Below are 14,765 nucleotides of genomic sequence, written 5' to 3'. Positions count from 1 at the left end.
AGCCTAGGCATACCCTAAAGCCACATTTAGGGTACGTCTAGACTACATGGCTCCGTCGAAGGAGCCATGTAAAATAGTTTACTTGGAAAAGTCAATGAAGCGGGGATTTAAATAATCCCCACTTCATTAAAATAAAAATGGCTGCCATGCTGTGCCGCCAATCAGCTGATCCGGCACAGTGTGGCAGTCTAGATGCGGCGTAGTCGACAAGGGAAGCCTTTGTTGACCGCTCCGATAAACCTCGTTTCACAAGGCCTACCGAAGCAGTTGAGAAAGGCTTCCCTTGTTTAAATCCCTGCTTCATTGACTATGCTGAGTAAAGTATTTTACATGGCTCCGTCGACGGAGCCATGTAGTCTAGACATACCCTCAAAGTCAATGGCTTAATATTCAAAGGCCCAGAGCTCTTGAGGATCTTTCTGATTTCATAGGAGTTTTCTCAAGTGGTAGAGTGTGAAAGAAGGATCACAAAGCAGAAGAATGGGAATCGTTTCTCAGATGGGATGGGGTCCCTATAGAGATCAAGGTTGTTGCAACTATCTCTTACCTGGTGGTCCTCAAAGCAGCAAAAGATTTGTCCAGGTTGGTGAAAACGCACCCCAACTGTGATCAAGCACAATTTGATCTTTTGTGAGCAAGGAACATCCTGTTTTAGAATCTTAATGATCATGCTTAATCTTAAGGGGACATTGCTCATTATTTTGCAAGTAATCTGAAGTCAGTGGTATCACTCATGGAATTAGATATATGCTAGTCTAGCAGGTGTGTCATTTGCAGTGAGGCAGAGGGAGTTTCCCTAAGGCCTTGCTTTGCTCCCCTCCCTCTCCACTCCCAGACTTTTCATAGCATAGCGCCAACAGGCAAGGAGCTGTCTTGCACAGGCTTGCAGGATCTCCTGCTCTCCTGGGCTCCTAATCACTGCATTGTAAGCATCAACACTCTCTTCTGGTGGCCCGACAGCAAGGCGCAGTGACATCCTGGGCTGCAGCTGAGCCAGGACCCAATCCCTGCCCTGTGCTGATTATCGGTGAGACATGCCACCTCCCTTGGAGAAAGGACTTGCCTGTCTGTGCCCCGTGAGCAGTCAGCCTCGGCAGCAGCTGGGAAGGCAAAAGAGGGTTGCCAACACAATTTTGCCCACCCTCTGCCCTAGAAGTTTTCTGAAATGACGTCCTTGCTACTCAACAAGAATAAGGGAGCCAGAAACTGGTCATAGTAGTAGAAATGCATATACTGTGCATCAGACAATACTGGACTCGATCAGGATGAAAACAACACCACTTTTGTCACAAGTAGATTTTACATACCTATGCACCTAACACTAACACTTTCTGTGCTTTTCACTGCTGCACAAACACAATCTAATCCAACTGATTAACTAGTTAACAAACTCACACCATGGTAGCATAACTGACATAAACAAATATATTAAAGCTGTGAATCAGACTAGCAACCTTTGACTGGTTTCTATTATTCTCATTGCTTTAAAATGTTAGTTTTACTCCAAACACTGGAAGACGTATCTCCTCGTGCCCCAGGGAAGATTGGCAAATGTTTTTATTGGCCTTTTCTTTTTGTACCATGTTTATTTCACCTTTTTCCCTCCTGGGATGTTTCTTTTCAGTAATGTGTTTGGGAAACCTAGAAAGCAGTAAAGGAGAAAGGGAAATTGTCAGATTTCAACATCGACAAGACCGAGTAGCAGTTTAAACATGGGGTTTTTCAAAGGGCCCTGTGTTGCCCTAAATCTCCTTCCACAGAAGTCAGTAGGCATTCTACCTTGGCTTCCAATGGGAGAAGAGTTAAGAAAATGCTGGGCATCCACTACACAAGGTCTTAAAGCACTAAGGCTGTGTCTACACTGGGCCACTTATTCTGGAAAATCAGCCGCTTTTCCGGAATAAGCTGTCTACACTGGCCCTTGAATTCCCGGAAAAGCAACGACGTTGAACTGTACAAAATCAGCCGCTATTCCGGAAAAACTATTCTGCTCCCGCTCAGGCATAAGTCCTTATTCTGGAACGCTGTTCCGGAAAAGGGCCAGTGTAGATAGCCCAGTAGTCTTTTCCGGAAAAAAGCCCCGATCGCAGAAATGATGATCGGGGCTTTTTTCCGGAAAAGCGCGTCTACATTGGCCACAGACGCTTTTCCGGAAAAAGGGCTTTTCCGGAAAAGCAGCCTGCCAGTGTACATGCTCTTTTTCCAGAAATACTTATAATGAAAACTATTCTGTTTTAAGCATTTCCGGAAGTTCATGCCAGTGTAGACACAGCCTAAAGGTTTAACCTGTGGCCCACGGACTGCATGAGTCCCATAGGGACTCCACCTGCAGCCCACAGACCCCCTGTCTATCCTCCTCCCCATTGCACCTCCCTTGCACTGGACCACTGGGAAGACATGAATTCGCTGTCTGTGGCTGTTCCCGCTCTGGGAGAGAGAGGGAGGAGCTGGGACGTAGCATGAGTCAGGTGATTTGCGCACTCCGAAAGTGCTGTGAGGGAGGGGGAGGCATAGGAAATGCGAGTCTCCAGTGACCCAGTGTGCAAGAGGCGTGGGGGAATGGGGCAGACAGGGGGCTACAGGGCCACAGGTGGAAGCCCAGTGGGCCATGGGGCTGCTGCAGCCCACTGAGGTGAAGGAGGCCTACTCATGCAGCCCACTCGCTATTTGTGGCTGCCCATCACTCATCTAGCCCCCTTCCCCAGAGCTCCAAAGGGCTCCTGGCCATGAGACCAGTTCAGTTCCCAGCTCTCAGGGGGGTGGGAGCTAGATGACGAGGAAAGGGGGAAGCAGGGGGAGCCCATCGACAGTGTGGTGCAGAGTTCAGCTCTGTGTGGCAATGTGGCTGCATCCTTCCCCAGGTTGAGGGGCTGTGTATTTATGGAGGCCACTCTGCAATCCTGGGGAGATGGATTCCTCCCTTCTGAATTCTCTGTCTCCCATGTACCTCAGCCCAGTGCTGGCAGGTGGGTTCTAGATCTGATCTTAAATGTGCTACACCAGTGATAAGAACATAAGAACGGCCACACTGGGTCAGACCAAATGTCCATCTAGCCCAGTATCCTGTCTGCCAACACTGGCCAATATCAGATACCCCACAGGGAGGGACCCTCATGATCCCTCAGGTGATCCCTCCCCTGTCGCCCACTTCCAGAGAAACAGAGGCTCGGGACACCATTCCAACCTATCCTCGCTAATTGCCATTGATGGACTTAACCTCCATGAATCTCTATCTAGCTCTTTTTTTAACCCTGTTACAGTTCTAGCCTTCACCGCATCCCCTGGCAAGGAGTTCCACAAGTTGACTGTGCACTGAGAGAATAAAAACTCCCTTTTGTTTGTTTTAAACCTGCTATTGTTCCCCAAGCTTGAACTGAGCTATCTTGGGTTCAGTTAACTGTGAAGATGTGGTGGCCTGGACTCACCATGGACTAACATACCTTAAGATCTGGGGCAGACCTGTAGAGCCCATGTCCAAGCCTTTCCCACCACATCTTCATTGCAATTTTTAGCCATCCTAGCTAGATAAGAGTCAGCATGGGCCTACTCTTGCTGCAGTCACACTTCTGATTGCAGTGTAGACATGCCCACAGGATGGTTAACCTGTGGGGCAAGCTTGTTCATCTTCACTCAGTGCAGATGGGTTACCCCCTGCTTTACTTTTTCTTTGAAATGACAAACTCCGGCAGCCTTAAATTCATGAGTTTCAGGGATATCTCCAAAAGAGGACAACTGACTTTTGTTTAAAATGATCCTGGAATAAATATATTAGTCTCATGTGAAGCAAGAACATAAAATTTCACCCGAATGAAAGCCCAAATCTATAACCTAGTATGGTTCTGAGACAGCCTGATGCCGCTATTAAATTTTATTAATGGGGGCAGTGAGATCTTAGCAAGACTGCTGGCACATCACTGCCATTCTGCACTTGCTACATTATTTGATGGTGTCAGAATCAGAGCTCAGTCCTGCCCCCCTTTGAATTAGTCAGCAGTTTTATCCTTGATGGAGCAGCTGAGCAAGTAATTTGTGAGAATTTGTTTATTCGACAGTTCTAACTTTTTCTGCTCAACTCCATCCATTGCTCTTGTTTCTAAGAGGGTTGGTGGAGATCAACCCTCACATGTGATCACTGTATAACTGATTTGTAGCGCTGATGTTAGTGGCTCACAGAGAAGTAAGCAAAATGCAGCAAGTGTAGTGGTGTCTTCATTGCCTGAGTAGCTAGCTTTTCAATAGCTCTTTTCCTTTACAGATCTCAAGTAGAAGGTAAGTAACAATAATCCTATTTTACAGATGGTGGGGGCATAGGCAGGTGAAGTGATTTGACCAGGGTTAATCTGCAGGCTGCTAGGGAAAGTTAGAGCACTAGCCAGCAATTTGGGAACCCAGATTCAGTCCCCTGCTCTGCCACAGATGAGCTGTGTGGCCTTCAGCAAGTCACCTAGTCTCTCCACCTCAGTCCCTGATCTGTAAAATGGGGATAATAGTATTTCTCAACTCACATGGTGCTGTGAGGATACATAGCTGAAGGGTATGAGGCTCTTAGATATCACAGTGATAGAGGCCAGTTACCTGTAACAGACAGTAGGGCTGCGTCTAGATTGGCATGATTTTGCGCAAATACTTTTAACGGAAAAGTTTTTCCATTAAAAGTATTTGCTCAAGAGAGTGTCTACACTGGCATGTGCCTTTGCACAAAAGATTTGCTTTTGCGCAAAAGCATCCGTGCCAGTGTAGACGCTGTCTTGCGCAAGAAAGCTCCGATGGCCATTTTAGCCATCGGGCTTTCTTGTGCAAGAAATTAACGTTGCTGTCTACACTGGCCCTCTTGCGCATGAATACTTGCACAAGAGGGCTTATCCCTGAGCGGGAGCATCAGAGTATTTGTGCAAGAACCACTGATTTTGTACATTACAAAGTCAGTGTTCTTGCGCAAATACTCACAGCCAGTGTAGACAGGTGGCCGCTTTTGCACAAAATCATGCCAGTCTAGATGCAGCCTAGGTATCCTGAGTTCCAGCCCAGTGATTTATCCCCTGGGCCACACTGCCTCTATTTTAAAAAGCAGGGTTAGAATGTTACTTTCCGGTGTCTAGCAGAATGTCACAGCAACCGAAGGGCTAAGTTTTACAAATATATCATTTCAGAACAAGGTTTACAAACTAGGGGCCCAGGCCTGAGCTTGTAAGGAGCTGGATGCACCCAACATAGAGTGAAACACTCGACTCCCTGGAGAACCAGGCTATGGGTCCTACCTCCACCTCCCCTTCAAAAAATAAAGCCAGGTTTGCCACACACCACACATTAGCAGTTGAGAGCAAAACTGCTGCAGCAGCAGGAAGCTTGGAAAAAAATCAATGCTGAGCATTCTTTGTGTCGCCTAAAAGGAGCAGTCTCCAGGCTCCTGGTATATGTCCTTCTCCTAAGGAAGTGGTTTTGTGAGGGCAGAACGTCTGTGACTCTAATTCTGGTTTCTACAGAAACCATCAAAGCGAACCTTTGCAGCAGTGATTCTGCCAAGCTTAGCACAGCACATCCTTGTGCTCCAGAGCCTCTCCTGGGCTGTAGACTTGGAATCTTTGATCACATTGCTTGTTTTTTTTGCTGACACCTTGCAGCCTTCGTTTTTTGCAATTCCTTCTCTGCTTTGTACAGACTTTTGTGATCATGGAAGGTGCAGAAACTTTGATATTAACCCCTTGTTTGCCCTGTCCTGTAAAAGAGTCCTAAGTCCTTTCTGGTTTTGTCATGCAATGTTTCCTCTATTTAGGGAGAAATCTGTGATCTCCCCCACACACGTGTTCTCCCCAGAGTGTAAGGGGAAACTGGGAGTAGAGAAGCCACAAAGATCATACACAGGGAAATCCGCATGGCAAAGCTGAACTCAATAAAAACCATTGAGTAGGTACAGTGGATAGCTAGGCAAATTATGAAGGGTGTGTCTAGACTGGCAAGATTTTGCGCAAAAAAAACTTGCCAGCTGTTTACACTGGCCGCTTGAATTTGTGCGAGAGCACTGACTTTATAATGTACAAAATCAGTGCTTCTTGCACAAATACTTTCATGTTCCTGCTCAGGAAAAAGCCCTCTTGTGCAAGAATACTTGTGCAAGAGGGCCAGTGTAGACAGGGAAGAACTATTTTGCGCAAAAAAGCCCCAATGGCTAAAATGGCAATCAGGCTTTCTTGCACAAAATTACATCGAGACTGGCCATGGATGCTTTTGCGCAAAAGCATCCGTGCCAATCTAGACACGCTGTTGTGGAAATACTTTTAACAGAAAAGCGTTTCCGTTAAAAGTATTTCCGCAAAATCATGCCGAACTGTGTGGCTTCACTGGCACAAAACCCATATATGATGGGGCATCTGCCCTGCTCTAGCCCTTTAAGGGTTAAAACCCAGCCGTGGGAGAGAGCTGAGAGAGCAGAGCCCAGAGCTGAGGCAGATACAGCCAATTAGGGCCCAGCTGGGGGCTGCATAAATAAGGGCTCCTGGAGGGAAGGACAACACAGTCACACTCTTGCTTTAGCTGGGGAGCAGCAAAGACTTGGCTGCCAGGGACGTTGGAGGCTTCCTGAGACAGGGCAGGGCTGGGGAAAGGCAGGCAGAGCAGGGGTGCTCTAGCCTGACCTCACTCCCAGGCTGCAGAGCCTGAGGTAAGGCCTGAGTGTATTTTGGCTACAGAAAAACACCCAGGATAGGGAAAACAGCAGGTCCACACCCCCTTGCCTATAATGAGTGGCCATTTCAGAGTGCAGTGTGCACCTGAGGTGAGGGGCTAGATGTTAACTGGCAGTAGGTCACTGAGGCATGGTGGGTATATGGGAATTGGGGTGCCTGGGATAGGAGGACCTTGGAGTGCAGGGGCACTGACCTACAATGGTATCAGCAGCTGTGATGCCAGCTGGAAGGAGGGACTTCCAGGGCTGAAGAGCTAATTCCCAAAGCAACCAGCAGGAGGCAGCTTGGGGGTGAGTACTTGCTCCGTGAGACAGACATGGGGATAAACAGCAATGTTCCGTTTAATATTGTCCATCCATGTGCAGAATAAAGTTTGTTATATGCACCAAGATGTGTAGGTGTGCACCACCATTACAAACACATGCTGCCAGCTGGAGCCATTCTGCTAATCAGCAGGACAGCATTTGAATTTCTCCTGGGTGGCTGCCCAAGCACTCAGCTTACAGGGAATACTGATAGGCAGGTGGAGGGGAGAGGATAACACACACTCCTGCTGGTGAAGTCGTGGCCACAGACTGGCTGTTTGCATACCTGTAGGCTGGCTCAGAAGAGGCTCCTTTGGAGTTGCACTCTCTTAGACCTAGAGGTGAAAGTAAGCAGGTGCATACTGATGCGGAGCTCCTGCAAGAGATGACTGAACTGCAGCAAAAACTAGTAGGAAGCTAGCAGGGACTCAGGTTGCAATAAGACAGCACCTGTAAGAAATTATAAGTTACTTTCATGGTTGCTTAGACCAAGACTGAATCTGACCCCTCGTCAATGCAATGTCCATCATGGTAGAGGAGAGACAAGATTCGATTATCACTACACTTCCCTGTGTTTTCCTGGCCTGACTACACTTGTTCACTAGGAAAGCATACAGAATAAATCTAACAGTCTGCATATCTAAATAACGTACTGTTATTTTCCCATAGTATCTTGAGACGGGGACATAAAAATATTGCAGCATTTTACTTTTAGTCTGAAGTACAACTGCATTTTTGTCATTATTTTTATGATGGCTCATTTTTGCTGATATAGTTTTAATCCCGTCTCCGTTCAACCACATCCTACACCTTCCTCTTTTTTTGCTTGTTTGAAGAAAAACAGAGCTAAGAAATGATTTAGGGTCAGTGAAACCTCTGTGGCTTCCTTTTGCATAAAGATGCTGAGTGCAAAATCCAGTGCAAATATCTTTCCCTGTGAATAGAGAAGTAGCCATTTCTAAAACTTCCATCTTGCAACGAACTCCATGCAGAGCCCCAGTGAAGTTAGTGGAGGTTTACATAAGGATCCAGCTCATGACATAACCAGAACCTAGGGTCTTGCCTAGAACTATATGAAATAGTTCACTCAATGAAAAGTGTAGCTTAAGTTTAAAAAAAAAAAAAAAAAAAAAAAAAAAAAAAAAAGCATGAACTCAACTCCAATTTGCCAACTAGTTTTGGCCAAAAAAATGTTCAGGCTAGATTCTCCGGGAGACTTGGAAGCCATGTGCTTCCAATAGTGGGAGTGATACCCGAATGCCCTATAGTTACAGTACTGGCACAGTATGTGGGCAATGTAGCTTCAAGTCCTTACTGGGGCTACTTTGTAGTATGGATTGAAGCTCATTCCCAGAATACGCTATAGTCCTGCAGTTAGGGCACTCTTCCACGGTGTGGGAGACCCATGTTTTCAGATCTCTTCTCTGATTCAGTCAGAATTGGAACCCAGACCTCCCTCATCCCAGGGGAGCATTGTAAACTACGAGATCTGAAAGTGGCTACCATCACTTCTTCCTCTTCTAACAGGGGTTTCCAAATTTCCTTTGCTTTTGATAATAATACAAATATAATAATAAATAATAAATAACAAATAGTTAATGCCTGAAATAAAAATATAGATCTGAAATCAGGAGACAATTTTTTTTTCTTGTTTAGTCTCCAAACCAACTCTAATATTGTCTATATTAGAAAGCTGAACTCCTTTCATTATATGGCTAAAATTAAAGAAGTACAACCCCTTAGTGTGGATGCAGAATCTGTACAGAGGTGATTTACAGTGGTATGGCTGTTTCTGTATGAAAAGAGGAAGAACAGTACCTGTATGAATCACCACATCAATAAAATAAAAATACACTCCTAGCCAATTTTTGCTAGTAAATCTCTCAGTATCAAGTAGGCTTAATACTGTAGCACATTTAACAATAAATTGCAGGATCCTTTGCATTTCAGCAGCAAAAAGCACTGAACACAAAATGTTCCCAACTGGGTTTAAAACCAAATATTGATAGTTTTTGCGCATATTAATAAGGTTAGTACCATAATTAAATCACATTGTTTATCTTTATTAACAGGGCTTATCTTGAGCTCCAACTGTTTTACAATTTTTTTCTTATCCCACCTACGAGTAGTGTGGGGCATAACTAAGCTTTTGTAGAAGTGAGCACAACAGTTGTGCAAGTAAAATTCTTGCATGCCCCTGGCACCAGCAGAAATGTGTGTTTGTGCTAGCAAAATGGTTCATTGTGCAGATTGTTCAGGTAATTACCTAAGTACCTGTCTGCATGCAAAGTTATCAGTTTGCATGCAAAAATGGAGGGGTTCTAGGAGGTTAAATCTGACTTCATATGGTGCATGCGTAGGCAAAATCCATCATCAAACATTTGGCCCACAGATTTTCAAACTGTAAATGTCTCTAAACTGCCCGATCAGGGAAAATCCAATAACTTCATAAATTGTGCTTTTTATAACCAAAGCAGAACAGGATTACAAACAAAAAATGGATATTAGAAAGAGTGTTTCAGCCTATTTGCTTGTCTGTTGGTTCCATCGGTCATTTCCCCATTATCAGCACAGAGCAATATCTGAAAGATGACCAATAAGTGAGACACATATATCTTTGCTAGGATCAATGCACTGTGCTGCTGTGTGTCAGTTTCCACACACCATTGACTTCACTGAAGAAAAAAGAAGCAAGCAAAGGACAGTGCTTTTTAAAAACATATTTTCACAACATTTTTCAAGCTTGCATACTACCTTCCTTCTGCTTTTGCCCCAAATCCCAGAAAACCTTTCTGATTTTCTTTCAAAAAATGTGGCCTAATGTGCTGAGCTAGAAGAAAGAGCTTTTTCCTGCCAAAGTGATGTACATGGCATTAGATGGGCTGTATGCATCCTAGGTTAAATGACTTATCACTCCATCCTGTGTTTAGGGATCGTTATGCTTAATAGTTTTTATTATTTATATTGCATTAGTACTTCATGGCCTTGACCAGTCTGGTGTCCCACATACATGCTTTACATGAGCTTAACATCTAAAATAAGACAGAACAGGTTGGTGAAACAAGTTTTCACTTCAAGGCTATGTCCAGACTCAGGGTTTTTTTTGGGAAAAGTAGCCTTTTTCCGAAAAAACTTCACCTGCGTCTAGACTGCAGCCGCGTTCTTTCGAAATTAAATCGAAAGAACGCGGCTTTTCTTTCGATGGCGGTAAACCTCATTTCACGAGGAAGAACGCCTTCTTTCGAAAGTGCTTCTTTCGAAAGAAGGCGTTCTTGAATGTAAATAGGGCTTCTTCGAAAGAGAGCATCCAGACTCACTAGGTGCTTTCTTTCGAAAAAGCGGCTTGCTCTTTCGAAAGTTCCGCGTGCAGTCTAGACGCTCTCTTTCGAAAGAGGCTCTTTCGAAAGTATCTTTCGAAAGAGCCTCTTTCGAAAGAGGCTTGCAGTCTAGACATAGCCCAAGTGTGGAATGAAAGCAAGGACACAATCATAGGATGTTTATGACAGACAGGCTATCAATTGTGCGTACAGCTAACCAGTGGCTGCTAACTACAGTTCACTATTTGTCTAGCCATGAGAATATTTTTCTCTAGGCATTGTTATGACAGAACTGAGTTTTAAGGGCTTATTAACTGGTGTAGTTAAAAATGGTTAGAGGAGGAAAATAAATATTGTCAAAGAGGAAACATTTCTGACCAAGGTGCCCTGTATCACCACATATTAATAAAGGGATAGAAGCAACCTTACTGTATAATGGAGAGGTTTTCAAAGAGGGGATCTAAGAGCAATGCTTAGTTCTCACTGATTTTCAATGGCAAATGAGTGCCTAACTCTCTTAGGTGCCTTTGAAAAGTCCTAGTCTGAATAAACAATAATACTAGTTCCACGAGGAAAACGAATCCCTTTACTTTCTATTTTCTTTTCAGACTCTCCACTCTTTAGATTTTTTTAGCTGTGTCTGGGCTATGAAGAGGAATACTATTTGGGAGGGATCTCCTGCATGATGACGTAAGTTCCAGGGACAATTAAGAACACATCTATAACATGAAGTGAGGAGAGAGAGAGGCAGTAGACTGGAAGACCAGCTCTTTTTTCAGATCAATAGCTGAGCTGACACTGAAGCTAGAGGACCGATAGACGTAGCGGGGAGGATAGATATATTGGGGAAGATTTCTGTGGGCATTCAATAGCATGACATGGAGATGATGCGGATAAATCGATAGCTCTAAGGCCTGAGTAGATTGCTATTTTCAATGTATGTGGAACTGTTCTAGCCAGGAAGATCTGAGCAATCGCTGAGGGAACAGATACGCAGAAACACAAATTCATATTGTGATGTCATTTTAGTGAAAGGAAACCCTGGACGTTCAAGAGTGCTTTCCGCCTCTCATTCCGAAAGCTGGCTCGCCCAATGAGACAGGATTGCACTGCAAGCCTTTACGTTCCTTTTGCCAGCTATTCAGGATTAAGTTAGCAGTTATGAATAAATTATTGTTTGTGACAAAACCATTTGATGTTAAGGTTAACACCAGGCCGTAACTGGGAGAATTGTGCTGTATCTTCATTGGCAGAGCAGGACTTGGCTCTCTCCCACAATGTATATTATCTGCCTGTGGGTGTTCTCCAAATCATATGATTGTAAGGGAGGCATTATGGCTGCATTCCAAACCATGTGATCACCAATACTTGGGGCCTCATAAATGTACCTCTGCTGAAGACAATGAGAGTTTTGTCATTGATTTCAGTGGGAGCAAGATTGGGCCCTTCTACACAGGACTTTATTGGCCAATCAGAGTGCCCCTCTGCAATTGGCCAATCAGAGTGCCCCTCCACTCTATGCATTTTATAGGATGTAATCAGCAAAAATAAACCAGCCTTATAAAGTGGCATTAATCATCTGAAGCTGCCTGGGCGGCTAGTGCAGCTGTTGAGCTGTACTGATTAACATTATTCAAGTTCTCCCTTGACTCCTCCCCATCTTCACCCTGGCTCTGCTGGAAGTTCAACTTGAAACATTTTCAGCCTGGTGCTGCTCTTGTGTTCACCAGATGCTGAATTACAGGGGTTGTCGGTGTTAGTGGAATCTTTTAGCAGCCTGTGACTGCAACCCTGCGGTGTTCAGACTTTGTGAGAAAATTTGACACGTACTTTACAGAGAAAACGTAGGCCAGTGCTGAAAGGAAGCTCTTGCTCCTGACAATGAATCAAAGGTGGTTCTAAGCCCCTTTTTTTTACTCCCCTTATCCTGAGCTTGGCCCAAAATGGACCCCAGCACAAGCTTGCAGCCATAGGTCTTACAGCGGATAAAACAGTCCCCCCAGAGGATGGGGGCTTGCCTGAGAGTCTGCTAAATTAAGGTCTATGTAACTCCAAAGCATTTTTCCAAAAGTTCTAATATCCTTTTGGAAAAAATGAAACCTCATTGAAGTTAAAGGCCTGTGAAGAGGGAAACAACTTTGGTGCAGTGGTTTTGTTTTTACTGCGCCCATAGCTTCATCATATACCCACAATCTATAATCCACTGATTCTCAAACTAGGGTTATGACCAATATCCTCTCTCATTTTTCCATCCATGTGCAGAATAATACAGTCATATACAGTTGCATACCATGTATAGAAACACATGCTACCAGCCATGCATCGCTGTGGGTGCTCTGCAAATCAGCTGGGCAGCACCTAAATCTCTCGTGGGTGGTTGCCCAAGTGCTCAGTTTACAGGGAATACTGGTTAAGACCACTTGTAATGTTGTTATATGAGGGGTCATGAGCTGTCAGGCACCACTCCCAAACCCCGCTTTAAGGCTAGCATTTATAATGGTGTTAAACAGGGTTGCCAGGTGTCCGGTTTTGAACCGGACAGTCCAGTATTTGAGCTTTCTGTTCAGGAAATAAATTGAGAAAATACAAATGAGAAAATATAAATGTCCGGTATTTTCTAAATAAGATGTAATGTAGATTGTGATGTAATGTCAATGAGTTCGGTATTTTTGGTGAAACCATATGGCAACCTACCTTAGTGTTGAAATAATAAAAATAATATGTTAAAACTCTTTTTTAAAGAGTTTTTAATTGGGGGGGAGGGAGAGTCACACTCAGAGGCTTGCTGTGTGAAAGTTTGAGAACTACTGGACTATAATCTGTTGCCAGCAAACTGTTTCATGGGAATAAAACAGTCTGGAGACATTTTCATTCTGCAAAACAGAGTCTTATTGACACCTTGGAGGCTCTTGCCTCTATCTCTGCTGCGTTTGCTGTTGTAAAATTTTCTCCCACAAGCTCACTTCCCTCCAAGGTGTCAACAGCAGGTATGGCTGCTGCTCCGTAGGGCATGTCAATTAGATTGTTAAACTAGAGCCTGGTGCAGGTAAAACACAAGGGGAAGTGAAGATTAGCCACAATTAAGGGCTTTTATGGAATGCCCAAAGGGAAATAGATTTCTTCACTCTGCCTTTTAATGGGTGATTGGCCTAAACTGTAAAATTCAGATCTAGAGACAGGCTTTCGAACCCTTCCCTGCAAAAAGCTTGTGGGTATTCAGAGAAAGAAGGTTTGGATCAACTCTCTGTGCAGATAGAGGTTATTTGCAATATTTGGGGCTGGATCCAACTATGGATTCCCAGTATTCCAGAGGCATTTGGCTCCAGATTTTTGGCCTGGTCCCATCAAGGCAGCCACAGAGACACTGAAATAGGGGTGGGTGAGATTCTGTGGCCTGCGTCGTGCAGGGGGTCGGACTAGATGATCATAATGGTCCCTTCTGACCTTAAAGTCTATGAGTCTGAGTCTGACATTTGTATGTGCATATTTGGTCCTAACTCCTTTGTGTGTACTTCTCCTTTCACAGTATGATAAAGTAGCAACTCATAGTTTAATAGAATCACATAGGATTTTTGTGCAGGAGCGCCATTTCAGATTTTGGTGTGTGTGTGTACAGGGGGAGGAGGAGACCTGTGCATGCCCTGATTGGGGGGGGGGGGGGGAGAGTGAGAGCATGGGGGGGCCAGATGAGGGCAGCGGATTTAGCAATGTTACTGAGCATACTCAGTACAGCCAAGCAGTGAATGAGGCGGGGAACAAATTCCATTCACCCCCCCCACCACCACCACACACACACAGGGATTGTGACCTGGAATGTAGGAGTTTTGGATATGACCTAGGGAAGGAGGGGGTTGTGATCTGGGGTGGGGGATTGCAGTACAAGAGGGGGCAGGGGTTTCGGTTGGGACCTAGGGCAAGAAGGAGTTGGGACCTGGGGGAGAGTATTGGGGTGCTGGATATGGGAGGGGGTATGGGTGCAGGAGGGGGCAGAGAGTTTGGGTTATGTGGGATGGGGGGCAAGAGTGGGGAGGCAGAGGGTAGGGGAAGGGAGGAACTGGAGTTCCAGCAGCAGGCTCTGGCCAGGAGACTTACCTGGGTGACTCCTGGCCAGCAGCCCAGCAAGGTTCTCAAACAGCTTCCTTGCCTGCTCTGCCCCTGAACAGGCTGCAGGGGTCATATGTGTCTGTGAATAACTACGAGCCAGAGGGAGGTGCTTTATGTGCTGCCTATTTTTCAAACAGGAGCTCTCATTGGCCAGAAACCAACCAATGGGATTGTGCTGGGGACCAGGGCAGCTTAGGAAGCCTTTCCCTCCTCCCCTCCACACTCACAGTAGTGAAAGAGAAAGGGCCCAGCAGCTGCTTTTCTGAGAGCCATGCAGATGGGGCGAGACAAGCAGGGCCATGCTGCCTTTGCAGGTCAGATCCAGTGGGTTGGCAGGCTGGATGCGTCCGTGGGCT

The 14,765-nt window shown here is 45.2% G+C and overlaps 1 long non-coding RNA gene across 1 annotated transcript in view; it reads left to right on the top strand.

Moving 5' to 3' along the window:
- Nucleotides 1-6,563: 6,563 nt before the first annotated feature.
- LOC142818861 (uncharacterized) overlaps nt 6,564-14,765 on the top strand; it is a 125,262-nt gene continuing 117,060 nt past the window's right edge. Inside the window, exons 1-2 of the long non-coding RNA XR_012896558.1 lie at nt 6,564-6,973; nt 10,914-10,995. This is a non-coding gene — a long non-coding RNA (uncharacterized LOC142818861). The remainder of the gene's footprint in view (nt 6,974-10,913; nt 10,996-14,765) is intronic.

This window comes from Pelodiscus sinensis, chromosome 18 (genome assembly GCF_049634645.1).
Source record: "Pelodiscus sinensis isolate JC-2024 chromosome 18, ASM4963464v1, whole genome shotgun sequence".
Lineage (NCBI taxonomy): Eukaryota > Metazoa > Chordata > Testudines > Trionychidae > Pelodiscus > Pelodiscus sinensis.
This window is presented reverse-complemented; position numbering and strand designations above follow the sequence as displayed.